Raw genomic sequence first — 24680 nt, 5'->3', positions numbered from 1 at the left:
ATCAGAACACACAACACCACAACCAATCACAGACAAGGACAGGGACAGTATAAAAGGACAAACACGACACCTGGTGGCCAGTAGATTGGGGGACAAGGACAAGGACAAGACCTGTTTTAACATCACAGACATGGAGTCCCCACGTGCAGAGTATCAAGACAAAACTGTAGATAGTAAGTTTGAATAAAACAGCATTGTACCAAATACAACTGTGTTGGCTCATCTGTGTGTCAGAACGCCCAACACCACATGGGACAGGAGTGGATCGATACCTGCCGACTAACCTGCCATTCTGGACATGGACTTCACCAATAAACCGCAGCCGTTGCAAGTCGCTGGGAACCTTGGTACCAATTGGAAGCTCTTCAAGCAGCGATACGACCTGCACATCCGAGCCAATGAAAAACAGAGTGCCTCGGACGAAACAAAAATTGCGATGCTCCTCTTCACCGCAGGTCAGCACGCCATCGATGTCTTCAACTCACTGGTGTTCGAGGAAGGCGAGAACCAATCCAAGTATGACACGGTCATCCTCAAGCTAGACCAGCACTTTAATGTCGAACTCAATGAACGTTTTGAAAGATACCTCTTTCAGAAACGCCTGCAAGGTAAGGAGGAGCTTTTTCAACCCTTTCTGACGCACCTCCGGATACTAGCGCAGTCCTGCGGTTACGGCAACACCTCAGAGTCCATGATCAGGGACCAGATTGTTTTTGGCGTTGCCTCCAGTGGCCTACGCCAGCAGCTTCTTAAAATCAAAAGCCTCACCTTAGCGTTTGCAGTGGAAGCCTGTGTCCTCCACGAGAATGCAACCAGCCGTTTTGCCCGATTTCAGGCTACCGAATTGGCACGGAGGGGGTCCCCAGCCGTCGAATCGGCAAGCCAGGCCGCCCACGACGCCGAACGCATCCAGGCCATCGATTATCTCCCGACCCGCGGCCCCGACGAGAGCGGCCGTTTCCCGCGCTTTGCGCGGTCTCCCGCGCTTGTGCGCGCCAAAACCAATGGCAACATCGAGGGACGCACTGCGCAGGCACGCCCGATGCAAGATCGCACTGCGCATGCGCAGTGGCGCAACGAACGCCGTGATGTCATGACGTGCGGCAACTGTGGAGCTGTACACTTAAAAGGGCAATGTCCTGCTAAAAACCGACAGTGCCTCCGATGTGGCAAGATGGGCCACTATGCTGCCTACTGTCGTGCGCCTCAACCCATGGATCCTACACATCTCCGACAACCTCGCAGTCACGTCAGGACCGTCCAGCCCACGCATCAAGACTTCCAGCTAAATGATGCAGATGACCAGGATGCCTTCCGGGTTTCCGTCATCGATGTAAACAGGGTCAACGCCATCAATCCGGCCGATGAGTGGAGTGCCACCCTAACGGTCAACCAATCGCACGTCACCTTCCGCCTGGACACCGGCGCATCCGCCAACCTGATTGCATATTCTGAATTCCATGCCATCAAGGTCAAACCACCCATCACGCCATCCCGGCTCAAGATGGTTGATTATAACGGGAACGTCATCCCGTCCATGGGTTCTTGCCAGCTACAGGTAACTCACAAAACGCACACGGCCACACTCCCCTTCGAAGTTGTTGGCTCATCAAAAGATTCGTTACTGGGCGCACAGGCGTGTAAGGTCCTTCACCCTGTACAGCGCATTATGTCTCTCTCTCCAGATGAGATATCCGACTTCCCGGATGCTGAGTTCCACGCAAATCTCCATTCCCTCCTTGCTCACAACCAGGAGGTATTTGAAGGCATGGGGACATTGCCACACACTTACAAGATTCGCCTCAAACCGGACGCCATCCCGGTCGTTCACGCACCTCGCAGGGGTCCTGCGCCACTCAAAGACTGACTCAAGTTGCAGCTGCAGGCTCTTCAGGACCAAGGGGTCCTATCCAGGGTCACGGAGCCCACGCCATGGGTCAGCTCCATGGTCAGTGTAAAAAAGCCCTCTGGCGAGCTCCGCATATGCATAGATCCTAAAGATCTAAATAACAGCATTATGCGGGAACACTATCCCATCCCCAAACGAGAGGAAATCATCAGCGAGATGGCCCAAGCCAAAATATTTACCAAACTGGATGCGTCCAAAGGATTTTGGCAGATCCAACTGGACCCGGCCAGCCGAAGGCTATGCACGTTTAACACCCCTTTCGGCAGATTCTGCTACAACCGGATGCCATTTGGCATCATCTCGGCATCTGAGATTTTCCACCGAGTCATGGAGCAGATGATGGAAGGCATCGAAGGGGTACGTGTATATGTGGACGCTATCATCATTTGGTCTACCACTCCGCAGGAGCACATGCATCATCTACGACGCGTCTTCGCCCGCATACGACAAAATGGCCTGCGTTTCAACCGCGCCAAGTGTGCCTTTGGCCAGACTGAGCTGAAGTTCCTCGGGGACCAATCTCACGATCAGGGGTCCGTCCCGATGCAGACAAAATTAGCGCCATCACAGCCATGCCACGGCCGGCTGACAAAAAAGCTGTCCTAAGATTCTTGGGCATGGTCAACTTCCTCGGGAAGTTCATTCCCAACCTTGCTTCTCATACAACGGCTCTGCGCCATCTTGTGAAGAAATCAACAGAATTCCACTGGCAGCAATCGCATCAGCTGGAATGGGAGGAGCTCAAGCACAAACTGGTCACGGCACCAGTATTGGTGTTCTTCGACACGGCTCGCCCCACAAAAATCTCAACGGATGCCAGCCAATCTGGTATTGGAGCAGTGCTCCTGCAGAAAGACAGCACGTCGTCATGGGCCCCAGTTGCATATGCCTCACGAGCCATGACCCCTACGGAACAGCACTACGCGCAAATAGAAAAAGAATGCCTGGGCTTGTTAACTGGCTTGGATAAGTTCCACGACTATGTGTATGGTCTTCCACGATTCACGGTCGAAACTGACCACCGCCCCCTGGTCAACATAATAAACAAGGACCTGAATGACATGACCCCTCGCCTCCAGCGCATCTTACTTAAACTCAGGAGGTATGATTTTGAACTGATCTACACTCCGGGGAAGGATCTCATCGTGGCGGACACGCTCTCCCGAGCAGTGAGTACACCACCAGATGCGGAGGGGTTCGTATGTCAAATTGAGGCACACGTTACTCTGACAGCAGCAAATCTGCCGGCTGATGATCCAAGTCTGGCCCGCATACGCGCAGAGACAGCGACTGACCCCCTTCTACAGCGAGTGATGCGCCACATGGCGGAAGGGTGGCTCAAAGGGCAGTGCCCCCAGTTTTATAATGTGCGAGATGACCTTACCAACATTGACGGGGTCCTTATGAAGTTAGACAGGATCGTTATTCCGCACAGCATGCGCCAGATGATTCTTAATCAACTACACGAAGGCCACTTGGGCGTCGAGAAGTGCAGACGAAGGGCCCGGGAGGCGGTATATTGGCCGGGTATTAATGAAGACATAGCCAACATGGTGCTCAACTGCACAACCTGTCAGAGGTTTCAGCCGGCGCAACCTCCGGAAACACTTCTACCACACGAGATGGTGACGTCCCCCTGGGCGAAGGTGGGTGTTGACCTATTTCACGCGCTCGGCAGGGATTACATCATTATTATAGATTACTTCTCCAATTACCCAGAAGTCATACCTCTACACGATCTGACGTCGTCCGCAGTCATTGGGGCCTGCAAGGAAACATTTGCTCGCCATGGCATTCCAATGACTGTCATGTCGGACAATGGCCCCTGTTTCGCCAGCCGCGAATGGTCGTCCTTTGCCGCAGCATATGGTGTCACTCATGTGACGTCCAGCCCTCTACATCCACAGTCGAATGGGAAGGCAGAGAAGGGCGTTCACATTGCCAAGCGGCTCCTCTGCAAGGCGGCTGCTGCTGGATCGGACTTTAACCTCGCCTTGCTGGCCTATCGATCGGCCCCGCTAGCCACGGGTCTCTCGCCAGCACAGCTCCTGATGGGTCGCTCCCTCAGGACGACGGTGCCATCCATCCTGGCAGCAACAACGGACCATGATACGGTTCTTCGTAAGATGCAAATGCAGCGTGATCGCCAGAAGAGTCTGTACGACACAAGGGCGACGGATCTTCCCCCCCTGTCCACCGGAGACAAAGTACGCATTCATCTACCGCATGGTGGCTGGTCAGCACCGGCCGAAGTTCTCCAACGTGTGGCTCCCCGCTCGTTCCTGATATGCATGCCGGATGGTTCAGTGCGTCGCCGCAATCGGCGCGCCCTTCGCCGACTTCCACGCTCGCAGCCACACTGTACACACACGCCGGATCCTCAACAGGCTTCCGAGGATGACTTCGTGGAGCTGCCATGGATCATGCCCCTTCCATCGCCACCCGTGGCCACGCTTGCACATCAGCCGGTGGTTCTTGACCCACCCTTGAGACGGTCAACCCGAATTCGTCGCACACCTATTAGACTGGACTTATAACACTGTTCATACGTTTAAAAGTTAAACACTACTGTATTATAACCTGTTGTTGTTTATCGTTCCAGATGTCATTTGACCGGACCACTATTCAAAGTTTTTTTTGCATTCATGTTTTGTTATGGTACAACCCCGTTAGCATGACGCACCCGACATCGCCCCATGTAAATAGTTACGTCATATGCACATGCTGTACACAACACACACACACACACACTCTTAGATGCACTCACGACACGATTATATTTATAACCACGTAGGCACATATCTTTGTAAAAAGGGTGGATGTCATGATATTCAAACACACACATCATGATAGACACACCAACAGACAAATCAGAACACACAACACCACAACCAATCACAGACAAGGACAGGGACAGTATAAAAGGACAAACACGACACCTGGTGGCCAGTAGATCTGGGGACAAGGACAAGGACAAGACCTGTTTTAATATCACAGACAGGAAGTCCCCACCTGCAGAGTATCAAGACAAAACTGTAGATAGTAAGTTTGAATAAAACAGCGTTGTACCAAATACAACTGTGTTGGCTCATCTGTGTGTCAGAACGCCCAACACCACACTGTGCATCACTTCAAGTTGGCATGGGCCGCTGGCAGCAATGGCATTGCCATTGTAATCTAATAGCTGGCAGGCAGATGGAAGGATGGCTGGTTTGACACGAAGGCTTTGGAGGTCAGAGATTGGCGGAGGCACCAGTATCCAGGCGGAATTGTATTTAGGACCGGTTCACCGTCAGGGTGGCACACCACTCATCGTCTGGATCGATGCTGTATACCGACAGAGGCTGGATTCTTTGCTTCAGGGACACCCTATTTTTAGTAACGATACCAACTCGAAAAGGCGCCTTCGGGTCCTCGGTGTCAATGTTGGGTAGCAGGTCCGCATCGGACTCGGTGACCGTGGGTTGAATGGCCCGGACATTCCTGCGAGGCTTGCTGAAACGATATGAGTTGGCAGGATGAGCTGCTCTGCAGAAGGCAGCATAGTGGCCAAGTTTGTCACATCTCAGGCATTGTCGGGATTTGGCAGCGCATTGCCGCTTTAAATGGGCGGAGCCCCAGTTGCCGCACGTCATATCGCCAGTAGGCATGTGCGGTGCGATCGTACATGGTGCGCGCCTGCCCATAACGTTTGTCGACGTCGCCCTCCCCTCGTTTGTTGCGCACAAGCGCGGTAGTCCACGAAAAGCGTGCAAAATGGCCACCCTCATCCAGGCTGAGGCCCTTGAGTTGCGCGATTGTTTGGACCCGTTCCGCCTCGTGGGGATCTTGCCGCGCCGTTTCAGCTGTAAGCTCTGTCCTACTAGGAGGCTGCATCTCGAATGAGCGGGAACTCTGATGCCCCCTGTCTTTATAGTGCATGTGCTCTAACCGGTGATTGGCTGCGGTGTTGTGTGTGTTGATTGGTCTTGCAGTGTGTCCATCAGTGTGTGTGTCTGCACCATGATATACTGGTGTATATTATGACACAGGCTAGGTGGATTGCCATGCTAAATTGCCTCTTAATTGAAAAAAAAGAATTGGGTACTCTAAATTTAAAAACAAAACAAAAAAATGACGTTGATATTTCAAATTGAATCCTCACAGATCAATGAATTTGCCAAGAAAGGTTATGCGTACATCACAGTTCCTGCAGGATATATATGCAAACAAACAATTTGTAAATGGTTGGGAAGGAGTGTTCACAGTTTATTAATTGTTTTTAACTCCAGTTGTGCGAATGGAGTCTCGTGGAGGACCAGCATTGTGTCACAAAGCTAACATCATAACCAAGAGTGCAAGGCTTGAATACCGAATGAAAGCCACCTGGTCCCAAAGTCTTTGTTATATCCTTCAGTATGTTCAAATTTTGTCCTTGACGCATTAAAAATTCTCAGGTAAAAGAAATGCTGGTCCAGCAGATTAGCTTTCTCCAAATAAAACGTGTGCTTAGGTATTTGTACATTGAACATTATTGCATTCACAATTAGGAAGATGAAGTTGGTGTATCTGTTGATTAAAAATACTATTAAACTAACTACAATTACTGAAAGATAACTAAAACTGCCAGTGATTAACATGGCAGATGTAAAATTCTAAATCATGAAGAAAACTTGATTCTTGATTCTATTTGAATTTTTGGTATCTTTTTGGGGACAAATCCACTTTCATGGGTGTGAACATATTTGCTGCTAATGCTGCCAAATATTGCAATACCCAAAGGCTACATCATGTCACTGGAAGAAATTATTCTTACAATGTTTTGATAACCCTATATTGGAAACTTTATTTGTGAAAAGAAAAGAGGACTGGTAGATAATACTGTTTTAATTCGGTCTAATCACTTTTATAGGCTGGACCATTTATATCTTTCTTCTGATGCAGATTCCGAAATGATATTTGGAGATTAGTTTTGCATTTTTAGATACTTCAAAACAATTTGGCAGTGCAAGGTTTATTTTTTGTTCCAGTGTGGGTGTCGGGCGACAGATCCAGAGCAGTTTCAGTACAAACAGGGAGGAGAAATCTAATGGAAAGTACTTAGGGTGGTGTAACACTTTTATATTTCAGCCGCTTCACTGCTATCAACCCTGCAGATAGCTCTTGTCACTCATTTGCTTAAGCTCTTCCACCTGGGAAGATGTCAAACTGTGCAGTGAAGTAAAAGATTCCCTCCATTCATGTCATGCAGAGCAAATTTTCTATCCACCAATCTATTCATTTGTTCCAGTAGCTTAATCATAATAAAAATAATCTTTATTGTGTCACAAGTAGGCTTACATTAACACCGCAATGAAGTTACTGTGAAGTTACTGCCCTCCTGGGCAGCACGGTAGCCAGGGTCCCAGGTTCGATTCCCCGCTGGGTCACTGACTGTGCGGAGTCTGCACGTTCTCCCCATGTCTGTGTGGGTTTCCTCCGGGTGCTCCGGTTTCCTCCCACAGTATGAAGACATGCAGGTTAGGTGGATTGGCCATGCTAAATTGCCCTTAGTGTCCAAAAAGATTAGGTGGGGTTACTGGGTTTCAGGGATAGTGTGGAGGTGAGGGCTTAAGTGGGTTGGTGCAGACTCGATGGGCCGAATGGCCTCCTTCTGCACTGTATGCTCTATGTCCTAAAATCCCCTTGTTGCCACACTCCGGCGCCTGTTCGGGTACACAGAGGGAGAATTCAGAATATCCAATTCACCTAACAAGCACGTCTTTCGGGACTTGTGTGAGAAAACCGGAGCACCCGGAGGAAACCCACGCAGACACGGGGAGAACGTGCAGACTCCGCACAGACAGTGACCCAAGCCGGGAATCGAACCTGGGGCCCTGGCGCTGTGAAGCAACAGTGCTAACCACTGCTACCGTGCCGCCCATTTGCTACCATGCCGCCCACTGTAATCGATTTTGGACTGGATTTTACAATGAAGTGGGGATGATTAATTCACTAGGTTGTTCACCGAAAATATTGACAAATGATGATTGATTGCCAATGAGCCATTGCCTTGTTTTCCAGTGACAGACAATGCAGCTGAATAAGCTAATTTTGAAAACAAAAACAAGTTTAATTTTGTTCTAAAAATAGCAGACAAGATCATTTCGTACAGATCAGTTTTGTTGATTATCAGGTGCCTGTAGAACCCTACCAAGCTGCTGATGGTAACCATTCAAATATCCAACTATTTTTGTTTTGACTTTGCTCCAGATTTCTGGATTTAGAATTGCTTGCTCCCCCTCAAAGAGTATTCGCATCTCGCTTTGCATTCTTGTGGTTTTAGGTTTGAATTTTCATTGTGACATGAAACTGCTCGAGAGCTGCCGAGCTTTTTAAGCTTTACCCATTCTCAGGCAAGCTGCTAGGTGGGACGACATGCCTTTGGGTAGAGCCGTGTAGTTTGGGAAAGGAAGTGTCACGCCCACCAGCTGTCTCAGCCTGTAGCAGCTTGCCCCAGTGTTCGCAGCCACACTTAGTGGCATTATTGCCTGTATCTCTTTTCCCAGCAACAACTTTTACACCAGGTGCGAACAGCCATGGCTCTATAGTCAATTTGAGCAGTGACAAAGCCATCTGAGCCAATATACCTTACACTTAATGAAACTGTGTTTTTGTATTTTGAACTAATTTTTTTCCAAAGTGCCGCATGTGTTTAACAAACCTCTGATCATTCGGCTGGTTTTCATCATCTGAAAGAAGGGAGGTTGAGGGTGGAGCAGGTATTAAAGTGACAAAAGGAAACGGGCAGAAGTAATAAAATCATTTTTGATCAACCTACTTTTGGGACGATATCACAAAACGACACTGAAATCAACAATGTTCATCCTTAACTGGCACTTCAGGAACAGAGTTATTATGGAGCATTTTTCTCCTTGGTGGCAAAAAAAGGTATGGATAAGTGGACAGGAAGGGAAATGTTGCTAATGTAGCTTCTTTGTGATTTCAGGTTCAATAAATCATAATTGTCAGTTTGAGAACAGAACGATATTCGCCAAGTGCTGGTGAGAAACAGTTAGCATTGTGACGGGCTCTGGACTTTCCACTTCAATGACTCATCATTTGTATGGGAACAAATGTGATCTCTTCGCTCACCCTTGTGGTTGGGGGCTGGACCAAGGAATCCTCATGTGAAGAAGCAGTTTGTCCCCACCTACAAGCTTTAGATACTGCATGAGTCAATGTGTCACCTGTAATCAATTTAATTAACCTCTCCACTCTGCAAAGAGCCAATATTGTACAGTGTCAGCACCGCACGTGATATCAGCATACATTGGAAAATATACAAAATGAAAAGACAGTGAGTGCACTGGATTGCCATTAGTGTTTATGAAATTCAGATGTTTTGGGCGTACGTGGAGAGATGCTTATGCGAATACTGCTAGCAAAAGACGGCCTTATTTTAAGCAGTGAAGGAAATAAGGGAGTACTGAAAGGTCACTTTTCTTTGCTGGGGTAACCCTGAGGCTACGTTTTCTGGAAGTAAATAGCACTGTGTGACGAGCCTCTGCTGGGGTAATGGCATTGTTGTCACAATGAGGTAGTGACTTCCGCTGAACATTGCAAACGAGGAACCAAAATACAGAGGGCGCGATTTAATGGTCGTGTAGTGCTTTAGAGAGCGCGCAACAAGGCTGTTAGATTGCATGACAGGCTGAAATCGAGAACCATGCCAGGCGGCGATCGGCTTACCGTCTAACCGGCCCTCCCTCGTTGGTGAAATCAGGAACCCGCCGTAGCGACCCCCTATCTTACGGCGTCCCGTGATCTAACTGCCTCCCCAGCATTTGGTCATGCGGGCACCAATCAGTACATCTTTTTACAATCGTGAAGCCGGCGGAAGGGCTGCTGCGAGGACCCGAGGAGGTGACTAGCCACCGTCGCTCCTGGGCAATCAGCCTGGGGGCACTGGGGTTGGTGCCCTGTTACTTGGAAGGGTGGAGGGGATCCTCCAGGGGCCAATCCCGGCCGGGATGGCCCACCATCGGGGGTGGGGGAGTGGGGGTGTGGGGGGAGGGGGGGAGCCTCCTGGGCAGGGGGGTCACCAATGGCCTGGGGAGGGGGGGGGGGGGCCAGATGGATGTCTCAGCGCCCCCGCGTCTGCCATGAGGTCACAGATGCCCTGTTTTCCCGGGCAGCAAACTATATAAACTTTGATATGGACCAGGCCAAGCTGGATGCCAGGGCAGCAGGTTTCTCCTCCATTGCCGGGATGCCCCGGGTCCAGTGGATGGCACGCATGTCGCTTTGCACACACCGGGCTGTCTGGGAGTGCCCTTCATCAACAGAAAGGGGTCCCACTCCCTGAACGTCCAGTTCATGTGCCCCAGATTGTGCCCCAAAAGCCTATTTATTATCGTCGCTCACCAATGCCCATCGTCCATCTCTGCACTGGTGGAGGAGGATGGGGATGACAGCTGTGCCATGAATACGGTGGTCTCCCCAGAGCTCCCCCCTGAGGTGTTCTCATGGGAGGTACTGGGGGGATGCATGGACAGGCCGGCATCGTCGGATGAGGATCCTGCGGGAGAGTGGACATGTGGCCAGTGGGAGGGATGGGCCAATCTGTATCACATTAACAACTCCCGTGTGACAGGTCACCTGGGTGGGGGCCAGTGTAACCACACCTCTGCGCCGTACACTAACCTCTATGTCGGTGTCAGATCTGTCGTCAGCCACCCCCACAACCTCCAGGGCCCATTCCTCACAGGGGGTGAGGACTCTGAGCAGTGCGGGGGAGGGATTGTGGGGGGAATGAGGAGTATGGGGGGCAGCGTGGCAGCACTGCTGAACATTGCTGGACACTGCTGGACACTGCTGGACTTCATTGAAGCTTACTTGTGACGATAAGCGATTTTCATTTCATTTTTTCATTTCATTGGTGGGCTTCGACACGGACCAGTGTTGAGCAGGGGCGGTGCCAGGTGCATGCTCATGGGGAGGGGGGAGGGGGGGGCAGGGGTCTGGTGCCAACCCACCCTTCCGGCCTGATGGAGGTGGTAGACCTTATACGGCACTGGCTGGCATCCTTGGTGGTATGGCTGTGGGCTGTGTGGGGTTCGCTGCGCAGGAATGGTTTAAATGCTGTTCCCCCTTGTTCGCAGGGAAGTGACGAGCGCTTCCCGGTGAATCAGCCGGCAGGACAGTCATTTGCGGCGTGAAGCCCATGGGGCCTCGTTAAGTGGTCCAAATAACGTGTTATAGCTGTAACGGCCTCGCGGTCTGAGCACCTGGAAACTGGCGGCAGCTCCTGCTCGCTACCACACTTAGAAATCTTTCCATTACATCGTGCCCAGATACTTAATTTTCTTTATCTTCCAATTAAGGGGCAATTTAGCATGGCCAATCCACCTAGCCTGCACATCTTTGGGTTGTGGGGGTGAGACCCACGCAGACACGGGGAGAATGTGCAAACACCACACGGAGAGTGACCCGGGGCTGGGATCGAACTCCTCGGCGCCATGAGGCAGCAGTGCTAACCACTGCACCACCGTACCGCCCAGAGGCTTTATTTACAAGTAGGGTTATGGCTGCTGACAAGAAAGTTGTTTTTTTTGTGCTGTTGTTCGTTATTATGGCTGCATGATCAGTTGCGCCAAATGGCACTTACTTCTGTTTGTCATTTTCTGTATGTTCTGCAACCAAGGCTAAGACTGTCAATATTATTTGAGATAGAAAAGGTGGAAAGCCTAATTTCTAGTGGAGGAGGTTGTGTGGAATCTGGCAGCAGTGATCATGCCAGGATTCTGCTCTGTTTGAGCTGATTTTTTTCAGTTCTGCTACTGGGCCAGGGACGAGAATCAAACGGATGTCAGGCTGAGTTCAGCGGCCACCTTGAACTTACCATCGCTTCGCATCCTTGAAAGGCCTCAGTTGAACTCACACCAATTGGGAGGTGACTATAGCATCTTGTAAGGCCAAGAACCCGCTCTGGGGACAATGAGCTCCATTGGAGGCTCGGTTGCTCCTTCATGAGTCAAGGACAAATTAAGTTGTTTCTAAGTTGTTTCAATGTAGAATGTACCACTAGGAATTTTGCGAACCAGTGCCTTAAGTTGACCTAAGCTGCTCGAGATACATGACATGAGAAATTGTCAAGATCGGTTATTTTATTTAACCTCCTTTCATCTTTAAACTTGAAAGTCCCAGTTGCAATAAAATGTAGCGTTTATAAGAAGTGCATAAGTAAACTGATTGAAACCACAACACCTTACAACGAAGGTCCTAAGATTTTGTTTGGAAATACGAATGGTGAAATATAGATAATAGAGTTCTAAACAATACAGAATTGGCTACGGCAGAGTTCTGTTAGGTTGGGAGTGCAGGTGTGTAAGTGCATGAAGTATAATTTAAAAAAAACTTACAGTACCCAATTCATTTATTTTTCCCAATTAAGAGGCAATTTAGTGTGGCCAATCCACCTACCCTGCACATCCTTGGGTTATGGGGGTGAGACCCATTCAGACACGGGGAGAATGTGCAAACTCCACACGGACCGTGACCCAGAGCTGGGATCAAACCTGGGACCTCGGCGGTGTGAGGCAACAGTGCTAACCACTGCGCCACCGTGCCGCCTGTAAGTGCATGAAGTATAGTTAATAAGGTTTGTAAGGTTTGGCTGCAAGTAACCACATGGAATTATGATGTAGGTATCTGAAACCTGGGGCGGCACGGTGACTCTGTGGTTAGCATTGCTGTCTCACACCGCCGAGGACCCGGGTTCGATCCCGGCCTCGGGTCGCTGTCTGTGTGGAGTTAGCACGTTCTCCCGTGTCTGCGTGGATCTCACCTCCACAACCCAAAGATGTGCAGGGTAGGTGGATTGATCACGCTAAATTGTCCCTTAATTGGAAAAAAATAATTGGCTACTCTAAATTTATTTACAAAAAAGATATCTGAAACGTGGCTGAATGAAGAGGATTAGAAGCTTAATTTTCACAAGGTATAAAGTATTCAAGAAATGGGAAAAAGGAGACGAAATACCAGTTTTGATGAGGAAAACATTACAGTTCTAGAAGGAGAGAAGGTCCCTGAAGAATCAAAGAGAAAATTTACTTGCCTGGAATTCAGAAACAATACTGGTGTTTTTTTTATTAGGAAAGAGATGGAGAAGAAAATTTGCCAGGAAATCACGGAGAGGTGTAAGAATGATTGGATAGTGATAATGGGGGACCACCACATTATTGAAAGGGCCAGTGATAGTGATAAAGGCAGAGGGGGAGGAATTTCTGAAACTTGCTGAGGAGAACTTTCTTGATCAGTATATTTCCTGTCCAATGAGGGAGGAGGAATTGCTCGAACTAGTCCTAGGGATGGAAATAGACCAAATATCACAGTGGAAGATCATCTCAGGAACAGTGATCATACTATAATACATTTTGGATTAGTTATAGAGAAGGGCAAGGACAAATCTAGAATAAAAATACTTCACCTGAGATGGGTTAGTTTCAATTAATTGAGGAGGCTGGCCCATGTAAATTGGAGTCAAAGACTGACAGGCAGAATGTAATAGGAGCAGTGGATGGCCTTTAAAGAGGAAATGATTCAGGTACAGTCTAGATATAATCTAACAGGAGGGAAAGTAAAGACAACATAAGCCAGAGCTTTCTGGATAATGAAAGTGTTAGAGAGTGGGATGAAGCAGGTAAAGTGGGCGTATGACAGATGTCAGCAGAGAAGTGAAAAAGGAAATGAGAGGGGCAAAGAGACAGTCGAAGAATAGATAAAATAGGCAAACATAAAAGGGAATTCAAAGATCCCCCATTTGCATACTAGCAGGAAAAGGGCTGTCAGAGGAACGATGGGCTGATTAGGAACCAAAGTGGAAATCTATTGAGCGAGGGAGAAGTCATGGTGTGTTACCTCATGTGTATTTTACATGAGTGTTTAACACCGATGAAGACTTAGCTAAAGGTTCAGTGACTGAAGGGGTCGGGCAGATACAGGACGAGCAGGAAGTAGATAAAGAGCAGCTCCAAGAAAGATAGGCGGTACATAGAAATAGATTTGCCAGGATGGGATACCTCTCGGGTTGCTATGGGGAAGTAAGGGTAGAAATTGCAAAGATGTTGGTCACAATCTTTAAATCCTCCTTAGATACTAGGGTGGTGTCAAAGGACTGGAGGATTAAAACAGTTACATGCCCGTTGAAAAAGGGAGAGAAGGGCAAAGCCCACTCATTTTCATTTTGATGATGTGGAATATTTTTGAAACAGCAATCTGGGAGAAAATGAACAATCAATTGGACAAGCATGGACTAATGAAGAAGGGGCAGCACAGATTTGTTAAGAACATGTTTGACTATGCTGATTAAGTTCTTTGAGGAGGTAAGAGAGGGTTGATGAGGGCAGTGCGGTCGATGTTGTATACGCGAACTTGCAAAAGACATTTGTTAAACTGCTAAACATTGGGCTTGATAGTCAAATAGAAACCGCTGTGATAAAAGGGTCAGGGGCAGCATGAATACAAAATTAGCTGAGGGGTAGAAAACAGAGGGCTGGATTTTCAATCCCCCCCCCCCCCCCCCCCCCGCCCCCCCACGCAAAAGTCAAATACAGTCTGATGATTTTAGGTGGGAAATAACCGATTGCTGAGCTTGTGAAATAGACAACTGTACCCAGATTTTTGTAGTCTGCCGCATTTCTCAGACGTCGGACAGGAAAAGTTTGGGAGTGCTCTACAGCAAGTATGATGAGGTGGCATTAGAGCGGATGATTAATGCCCACCACCAGGACCATTGCTGCCTGGCACCATAAACTCTGCTGGTGAAGGTGGCAATGTCTGGATGTCTTTTCTCTTCATATATTAACTTTTTGAGCTTGCCTTAGAAATAAAGCGAGAATCAGGCAGCGGAGGCCGTTAAATTAGTTGCTGCAACAAACCTCCCCTTCACGTCATGACTCCTCCACTTCATGACATCCTAGCCTAGACTCCCGATTGGGGGTGCTGCCTTCCCTCTTCACAATGCTAATTGGCTTCCTTCCGATGCACTTGACTCGCTGAGCTGGGACAACGGGGGCGGGAGCAGGAGCGAGGAGGCCACACTCACTTTCCCTTTCCCCTCGCTCACCCTGCTGGAAATCGTAAACCGCAGCCGAGAGTGTCCTAGAGGATGGTTGTTTTGCAGACTGGAGGGAGGTGTACAGTGGTCAACGCAGGTTGAGAGCTAGGACCAATGCTATTTGTGATTCACATGAATGAGTTGGACTTCGGGGTGCAGGGCACAATATTGAAATTTGCAGATGCCAGTTAGTTTGTGTAGTGAAGTATACAGTAATAGGCTTCAGGCGGATGTGAACAGGTTGGTGGAATGGGCTGATATATGGCAGGTTAATGTGAGGTGATACATGTTGTAGGGAGAATGTGTGGCAGGAATTTCCAGCCCTGATTGAATCACCCTGTCCTGCTGAAGGCAATCCCCCCCCTCCACCCCCCCACCCCCCCACCCCCATCCCCTATCCCCTCCAACCCCCAACCCCCCAATCCTTTGGCCTCAGCCTGAGTATTGTGCACAATTCTGGCACAACGTTTTAGGAAGGATGCAAAGGTTTTGGAGGGGGAATAGAAGAGATTCATTAGAATCATTCCAGGGAGAAGGGATCAGAGTTACATGGATGGATTGGAGAAACTGGGTGAGAAAGGTGTTTAATGTCACCGGAATAAATAAGGAGCGACTTTTTCCAATGGCTGAAAGGTTGATAAGCAGAGAGCACAGATTTAAAGTGATTAGCAAGTAAAGCGGGGGTGACATGAGGAAGATCCTTTTTGCGCAATGAGTGGTTAGGATTTGCAATGCATTGCTTGATGGTGCAATGGACACAGAAACAATAGTGGCCTTTAAAAGAGAATTGGATGGGAAGTGCTCAGCAGGTTTGGGTTCGGGAAAGGGTTCATAGGGTGGGTCAGGTTGTTATACAGGGTCCCGGTGGTGAGCGTGTCTACGAACTGGCGGAGATCGGAATATTTCAGATTGTACCGGGGGACGAGACAGGGTGTCCCCTGTCCCCTTTGCTGTTCGCGCTGGCAATTGAGCCGCTGGCCATGGTATTAAGGGAGTCTAGGAATTGGAGGGGGTTGGTCCGTGGAGGGGAGGAACACCGGGTGTCGTTGTCTGCTGATGACCTGTTGTTATATATTGCAGATCCAGTGGAGGGGATGGTGGAGGTCATGCGGATCCTTCGGGAGTTTGGGGACTTCTCGGGCTACAAGCTCAACGTGGGGAAGAGTGAGCTCTTTGTAGTGCATGTGGGGTGTCAGGAAAGGGGGCTAGAGAAGCTGCCATTGAAGAGGGCGGAGAGGAGCTTTCGATACCTGGGTATCCAGGTAGCTAGAAGATGGGGGGCCCTGCATAAGCTTAATTTGACACGGTTGGTGGACCAGATGGAGGAAGACTTTAGGAGATGGGATGTGTTGCCACTTTCCCTGGCGGGGAGGGTGCAGTCGGTCATGATGACGGTCCTCCCGAGTTCTTTTTCGTGCTCCAGTGCCTGCCCATCCTAATCCCCAAGGCTTTTTTCAAGTGGGTAAGCAGGAGTATTATGGGATTTGTATGGGCGAGCAAGACCCCAAGGGTGAAGAGGGTGGTTCTGGAGAGCAGTCGGGACAGGGGCGGGCTGGCGCTGCCGAATCTGTGTGGTTACTATTGGACAGCTAATGTGGCGATGATCCATAAATGGGTAATGGAGGGAGTGGGGGCGGCGTGGAAGAGGCTAGAGGCGGCGTCTTGTGTGGGTACTAGCTTAGGGGTGCTGGTGACGGCACCGTTGCTGCTACCGCCGACACGGTACACCACGAGCCCGGTGGTGGCGGCGACATTGAAGATCTGGGGGCAGTGGAGGTGACATAGGGATGAGGTGGGGGCCTCAATTTGGTCCCCGATACGGGATAATCATAGGCTTGTGCCGGATAGGATGGATGGGGGGTTCCTAAGTTGGCATCGGGCAGGAATTAAAAGGATGGGGGACCTGTTCATAGATGGGGCTTTTGCTGGCCTGGGGGCCCTGGAGGAGAAATTTGGGTTGCCTCCCGGAAACGCTTTTAGATATATGCAAGTGAGGGCGTTTGTGAGACGGCAGGTGAGGGAATTTCCACTACTTCCAGCACGAAGGATTCAGGACAGGGTGATTTCGGGTGAATGGGTTGGAGAAGGCAAGGTCTCGGCGATTTATCAGGAGCTGCAGGAAGCGGAGGAGGCCTCGGTGGAGGAGTTAAAGGGCAAGTGGGAGGAGGAGCTCGGGGAGGAGCTGGATGAAGGTCTGTGGGCTGATGCCCTGGGCAGGGTCAATTCCTCCTCCTCATGCACCAGGCCCCGTCTAATACAGTTCAAAGTAGTACATAGGGCGCATATGACAGGGGCGAGGATGAGTAGATGTTTTGGGGTGGAGGACAGATGTGTGAGATGTTCGGGGAGCCCAGCAAATCACGCTCATATGTTCTGGACGAGCCCGGCGCTGGAGGGGTTCTGGAGGGGCTTTGCGAGGGCTATGTCCAAAGTTGTGAACACCCGGGTCAAGCCGAGCTGGGGGCTCGCAATATTTGGGGTATCAGACACGCCGGGAGTGCAGGAGCCGAACGAGGCCGGAGTTCTGGCCTTTGCGTCCCTGGTAGCCCGGCGGAGGATCCTACTAATGCGGAGATGATGCAACGCTCCCGAGCGTGGAAGCTTGGATCAATGACATGGCAGGGTTCATTAAGTTGGAGAGGTTAAAGTTTCCCTTGCGAGGGTCTGTGCAGGGGTTCTCCAGGCGGTGGCAACCATTCCTAGACTTTCTTGCGGAACGCTAGGTGGAGGTCGAAACAGCAGCAAACCAGAGGGGGGGGATTTTGGTTTATGTTTTTGCTAAAAGGGGGCGTTTTCGCCACTTTTGTAGTTATTGGTTAAATGGGGTTAACGTATCCTTGTTTGATTTCCTATGTACAATTTTGTTATTCTTTTTTTCTTCCTGGAGTGTTTGGTTGAAAATTGTTGAAAATTTTGAATAAACATATTTAAAAAAAAAGAGAATTCGATGACTGCTTAATAGAGAGTAAATTGGAGGGAAGCGGAGAAGGAGCTTCCCAGTGAACCCTTGCTTATGGGTGTAGCTCCGTCCTCTCGGCTGGGGAGATCATAAGTGAGGCCACTGGGACTCTGATGTTGTCGACCCTGTGGCCTCCGGTTGGGTTATAACAACCCCCTCCCCCAAGTCCGATATGTCATCCATTTTGATGGCTGGAGTGAAAATTTCCTTTGCCCTCTTTGCTCAGGGGTGTTTCTCAATCGGCCGCTGTGCTGGGCCCAATGGGGTGTAACGGAAAGGGGAGCAACGTTTCGGGGTCGAGCGCCTTGGTTGGTCCACCCCGCGGTGAGGTTTCCATGTCTGATTCGGAGTCCGATGAGTCGGCATCCCGCATCTCATGATTGAGGGGCTCGTCCGTCTCGCCGGGTATCAATGGCGGCGGCACTGGAGGAAGGGCCACCAATGGACGCGGGGGCTTTGGCTGCCCCTCGAGGACCTGTAGAGTATGGCTGCAGAGGTGGGCCATGTGCCGTTCCCTGCACACTCACCGAATACGAGACTGAGCCGGATCATCGCACCACAATCCCCGGGATCCACAATGTGCCGTCGGCGGAATTCCTGCCAATGAACCGCATCACAGGCCCTTCCTTATAGGCCTGGATCAACATGCTTCAATGTGTTCTTGCTGGTCGCGGACCTTCTCCCCAATGTCCGGCAGGACGAAGCTCAACCGCGTGTGCAGCCGGTGGCCCATCAATAACTCTGAAGGTGCTAGTTGGGGGGGGCGGAGCTGTGCTGCTGGCCGGGGTAAGAGTAAAAACAACAGTGTTGTGGTGATGGGAGACTTCAACTTCCCCAATATTGACTGGGACTCACTTCGTGCCAGGGGCTTAGACGGGGCGGAGTTTGTAAGGAGCATCCAGGAGGGCTTCTTAAAACAATATGTAGACAGTCCAACTAGGGAAGGGGCGGTACTGGACCTGGTATTGGAATGAGCCCGGCCAGGTGGTAGATGTTTCAGTAGGGGAGCATTTCGGGAACAGTGACCACAATTCAGTAAGTTTTAAAGTGCTGGTGGACAAGGATAAGAGTGGTCCTAGGATGAATGTGCTAAATTGGGCGAAGGCTAATTATAACAATATTAGGCGGGAACTGAAGAACATAGATTGGGGGTGGATGTTTGAGGTCAAATCAACATCTGACATGTGGGAGGCTTTCAAGTGTCAGTTGAAAGGAATTCAGGACCGGCATGTTCCTGTGAGGAAGAAGGATAAATACGGCAATTTTCGGGAACCTTGGATAACGAGAGATATTGTAGGCCTCGTCAAAACGAAAAAGGAGGCATTTGTCAGGGCTAAAAGGCTGGGAACAGACGAAGCCTGTGTGGAATATAAGGAAAGTAGGAAGGAACTTAAGCAAGGAGTCAGGAGGGCTAGAAGGGGTCACGAAAAGTCATTGGCAAATAGGGTTAAGGAAAGTCCCAAGGCTTTTTACACGTACATAAAAAGCAAGAGGGTAGCCAGGGAAAGGGTTGGCCCACTGAAGGATAGGCAAGGGAATCTATGTGTGGAGCCAGAGGAAATGGGCGCGGTACTAAATGAATACTTTGCATCAGTATTCACCAAAGAGAAGACATTGGTAGATGTTGAGTCTGGAGAAGGGTGTGTAGATAGCCTGGGTCACATTGAGATCCAAAAAGACGAAGTGTTGGGTGTCTTAAAAAATATTAAGGTAGATAAGTCCCCAGGGCCTGATGGGATCTACCCCAGAATACTGAAGGAAGCTGGAGTGGAAATTGCTGAGGCCTTGACAGAAATGTTTGGATCCTCACTGTCTTCAGGTGATGTCCCGGAGGACTGGAGAATAGCCAATGTTGTTCCTCTGTTTAAGAAGGGTAGCAAGGATAATCCAGGGAACTACAGGCCGGTGAGCCTTACTTCAGTGGTAGGGAAATTACTGGAGAGAATTCTTCGAGACAGGATCTACTCCCATTTGGAAGCAAATGGACGTACTAGTGAGAGGCAGCATGGTTTTGTGAAGGGGAGGTCGTGTCTCACTAACTTGATAGAGTTTTTCGAGGAGGTCACGAAGATGATTGATGCAGGTAGGGCAGTGGATGTTGTCTATATGGACTTTAGTAAGGCCTTTGACAAGGTCCCTCATGGTAGACTAGTACAAAAGGTGAAGTCACACGGGATCAGGGGTGAGCTGGCAAGGTGGATACAGAACTGGCTAGGTCATAGAAGGCAGAGAGTAGCAATGGAAGGATGCTTTTCTAATTGGAGGGCTGTGACCAGTGGTGTTCCACGGGGATCAGTGCTGGGACCTTTGCTGTTTGTAGTATATATAAATGATTTGGAGGAAAATGTAACTGGTCTGATTAGTAAGTTTGAAGACGACACAAAGGTTGGTGGAAATGCGGATAGCGATGAGGACTGTCGGAGGATACAGCAGGATTTAGATTGTTTGGAGACTTGGGCGAAGAGATGGCAGATGGAGTTTAATCCGGACAAATGTGAGGTAATGCATTTTGGAAGATCTAATGCAGGTGGGGAATATACAGTGAATGGTAGAACCCTCAAGAGTATTGAAAGTCAAAGAGATCTAGGAGTACAGGTCCACAGGTCACTGAAAGGGGCAACACAGGTGGAGAAGATAGTCAAGAAGGCATACGGCATGCTTGCCTTCATTGGCAAGGGCATTGAGTATAAGAATTGCCAAGTCATGTTGCAGCTGTATAGAACCTTAGTTAGGCCACACTTGGAGTATAGTGTTCAATTCTGGTCGCCACACTACCAGAAGGATATGGAGGTTTTAGAGAGGGTGCAGAAGAGATTTACCAGAATGTTGCCTGGTATGGAGGGCATTAGCTATGAGGAGCGGTTGAATAAACTCGGTTTGTTCTCACTGGAACGAAGGAGGTTGAGGGGCGACCTGATAGAGGTCTACAAAATTATGAGGGGCATAGACAGAGTGGATAGTCAGAGGCTTTTCCCCAGGGTAGAGGGGTCAATTACTAGGGGGCATAGGTTTAAGGTGAGAGGGGCAAGGTTTAGAATAGATGTACGAGGCAAGTTTTTTTACACGACTGGTAGTGGGTGCCTGGAACTCGCTGCCGGAGGAGGTGGTGGAAGCAGGGACGATAGTGACATTTAAGGGGCACCTTGACAAATACATGAATAGGATGGGAATAGAGGGATATGGACCCAGGAAGTGTAGAGATTGTAGTTTAGTCGGGCAGCATGGTCGGCACGGGCTTGGAGGGCTGAAGGGCCTGTTCCTGTGCTGTACATTTCTTTGTTCTTTGTTCTTTGGGGGGGGGCTTTGGTGAGGGCCCGGGGGTGGCATTTGGTAGATCGGGACCACGCATGCCGACACCATGTTGTACGGCGCGACCGCTACAGGTCATCGCCGTGGCACGCGCGGCCATGGACCCGGCAATTCTCCAGGCGTTTATTTCAGGTAGGCTGTGGATTTTACGTGGCGCTGCTGCTCGCCCCTCATCGATCGGAGGGTCGGTGCTGGGGACTCGCCGATTTTTTGCATCGTAGAACTGGACACATTCTCCGGACATAGCTTCAAAATCGGAGAATCCAGCCTAAGGACTCCCAAAGAGCCCCCGTGCAGACTCCCAGACCTGCCAGACCCAACACAGAGCAACTCTCTGCCTTGAATGTAATGGTACAGTATGGAAACACCCGCGTGTGCTATAACATGATAGCATACGGATATGAAGGTGCGTGAATGAGAGCCAAGATTTACAGTTTTTATGAATGGAATTCATTTCCAGTAGGGTGGGATACTGTCTGCCTTGAAGGTGCACCTTGACATTATTCATAGATCCATGTACAAAGTACTTATTTGTCGATGTTCTTTGACGATTATTCTTTTTGTCTACTGTGTACGTACTTTGTACGTTTCTTTGGCCGCAGAAAAATACTTTTCACTGTACTTCGGTACATGTGACAATAAATCATCAATCAATCAATCAATTAATCCGGTTTATTTATTTTCTGTAATGAAATTGGGATTCCTCATCCCTGATCTGCTGGGAAGCTCGGCTGAAATTGGGGTAGGAAATTCCTGTGGCAGGCAGTCTGGTAAGAATTTCCATGCTCCCTTTTGACCTGTGGCGAGGCCCATTCCATGGGTGATTGCACAGACCCATTACCGAAATGTTTCCGTTTTCTCACCTGTTGATCTCAGGAGTGCTAGGATCTGAGGATGCTAAATGTTTGAGCCTCACAGGAAGCCAATGTAACCAATAATCACATGATGTAAACAGTGGGAAAGATGCGGATGCTCTTCCTTGCTTGGATTTCGTAGAGAGCCCCCTTACATAGACAAAGCATTCTGGACTGTCGCCTCTAGCCACTGGGAAATGGGCAGCGGAGGGCACAGAGGCAGGGGTCTGTCCAAGTGCATAACTTGGACATTTTTCTGTCCCTTCCTAACTTTGGAGCAGTGAAAAAACTGGCAAAGGACACTGTAACAGGGGCAGCACGGTGGCAGAGTGGTTAGCATTGCTGCCTCACGGCATCGAGGTCCCAGGTTCGATCCCAACTCTGGGTCACTGTCCATGTGGAGTTTGCACATTCTCCCCGTGTTTGCGTGGGTTTCACCCCCACAACCCAAAGATGTTCAGGGTAGGTGGATTGGCCACGCTAAATTGCCCCTTAATTGGGAAAAATGAATTGGGTACTCTAAATTTAAAAAAAAAGGAAAACAAAAAGTACACTGTAACAGAATTATAAATTATTTATGCAGAACATATTGAATACTCCATTCTGCATAAAGGAAATCATATTAATTGGGAGCATAAAAGCAAATGTAAAGGTAACTGGTAAAAGAATCAGAGTGGACTCAAGTAAAAGCATTTTTACATGAATTGTTACAACCTGAAGTGGACAGCCTGGAAGGGTGATAGAAGTTGAATAAATAGCAACTTTGAAAAATATATTGTTAAAATGCTTGAACAGGAAGAATTGCAGAGTTCAAGGGGTATGGGATTAATTGTATCGCTGTTTTGAACAGCCAGTGCAGGGGCGATGAGCCAAACCGCCTCCTTTGCTGTATTAATCTACAATTCTACACGTTTCCATTGTGCCTGCCCTGGCAATGGACGAGGGAGAGAATGAAAAATACTTCAGTAATTTATGGTAAGGAAGGGTAGCTTACAGCAAAAGGAGAACTGAAAACCTCCAAGACAAAGATATATCAAAATATGAACTGGATTTGTACGAAACGAATCAAGGATTATAGTTCGCTGGAATAAATGTCAAAACCCATGGGCATAATTTAGAATACCCAATTCATTTCTTTCCAATTAAGAAACAATGTAACGTGTTCAGTCCACCTACCTTGCACATCTTTGGGTTGTGGGGGCTGAGACCCATGCAAACACGGGGAGAGTGTGCAAACTCCACACGGACAGTGACCCAGAGCCGGGATCAAACCTGGCACCTCAGCGCCGTGAGGCAGCAGGGCTAATCCACTGCGCCACCGTGCTGCCCTGCTTTTAGATTTTGCAGCAAATTCCATTCTGCAGCGACTGCCAGCGATCGTGATGAATAAACCCAACTCCCTGCGCACGTCGTAGCCTCGCACACTGGGTTCAGGGTGGTGTGCAAAGGAGCGACTCCATTCACAAATAAAAATGATACATCGAGAAAAGCTGATGGTGTGAGCGTGTCACGTGTTGTCAGGGGCATGGCATGGGAAAGCGGGTGGTGCAAATGAATGGGTGTTGGATCTTGGGAACCTTTCATTTTCAGGTCAGCAGGGCATTAGCACAGAATGGAAAGTGAACCAGCCGTCACTACAGGAAACACAAGAAAACAGAACAAGAAAGTAAAGTCTTGCCCAAGTCGGATCATCTGCTCTTTTCTCGCCAAAGCCATAGTTGGAGAATATTTCTTACCTGTTGGCAATGATTAGGGTTTTACTTGGTATTTTTAGAACTGTGGATTTCATTTGGAAGAAACTTGGAAATCATTCATTTAGTTTGAGCAATAAAACTGAGGGGAATATTTTGCAAAGGCAAAATAGAATTATGAACAATATATCGTTTAAGACTACTGGTATTGTACACTATTTATTCCTTCCCCTTTCTGTATTTCCCAACAGCATGCTCCACCCAAGCTGCCAGAACAGGAAGGTGAGCTGCTCCCAGGCGTTTACCAATGATACTGTGCAATGAATAGCGATGTGTCACTGTGGAGAGAGCTTGGAAATGATACCAAAAAGTCTTGAATACAGGATTCAGGATCTCAGTGCAGTGCAATACTCTGTTTGAACAGAGCAATCCCCAAATGTTTTGTTGGATGCATGTGGCTAGAAGCAGGGCAACAGGTGAGTGCCTGCAGAGTCCTTGCCAGGAGATGCTTTTGGACAAAGGGAATGAGAAGCCCCTGTAAACATGTAATTGCCCATGGCAGGAAGGGCAGTTTTTGTTCTGGACATAAAGGTGGGACTTTTGGAATCTATCACTCTACAGTCACTGGAGACGGCGACAAGCTGAATGACATCCATATCAAACCTCTCAGGTGACCTCCATGCCCATTCCTTCCAGTAGCACATCACTTAAGGATAATAAAGATACTACAAACAGCTTGTTCATATACCGGATGAATCACAACAAGACATTATGATAAGCACATTCTACATGGTCACGGTTAATTTCAATTAAAATATTACAACTCATCTTCAACATAAAATCATTATTTCCCTTTTGAAATTAATTGTTTCCACACAAA

The sequence above is a fragment of the Scyliorhinus torazame genome, chromosome 17 (genome assembly GCF_047496885.1).
Source record: "Scyliorhinus torazame isolate Kashiwa2021f chromosome 17, sScyTor2.1, whole genome shotgun sequence".
Lineage (NCBI taxonomy): Eukaryota > Metazoa > Chordata > Chondrichthyes > Carcharhiniformes > Scyliorhinidae > Scyliorhinus > Scyliorhinus torazame.
This window is presented reverse-complemented; position numbering follows the sequence as displayed.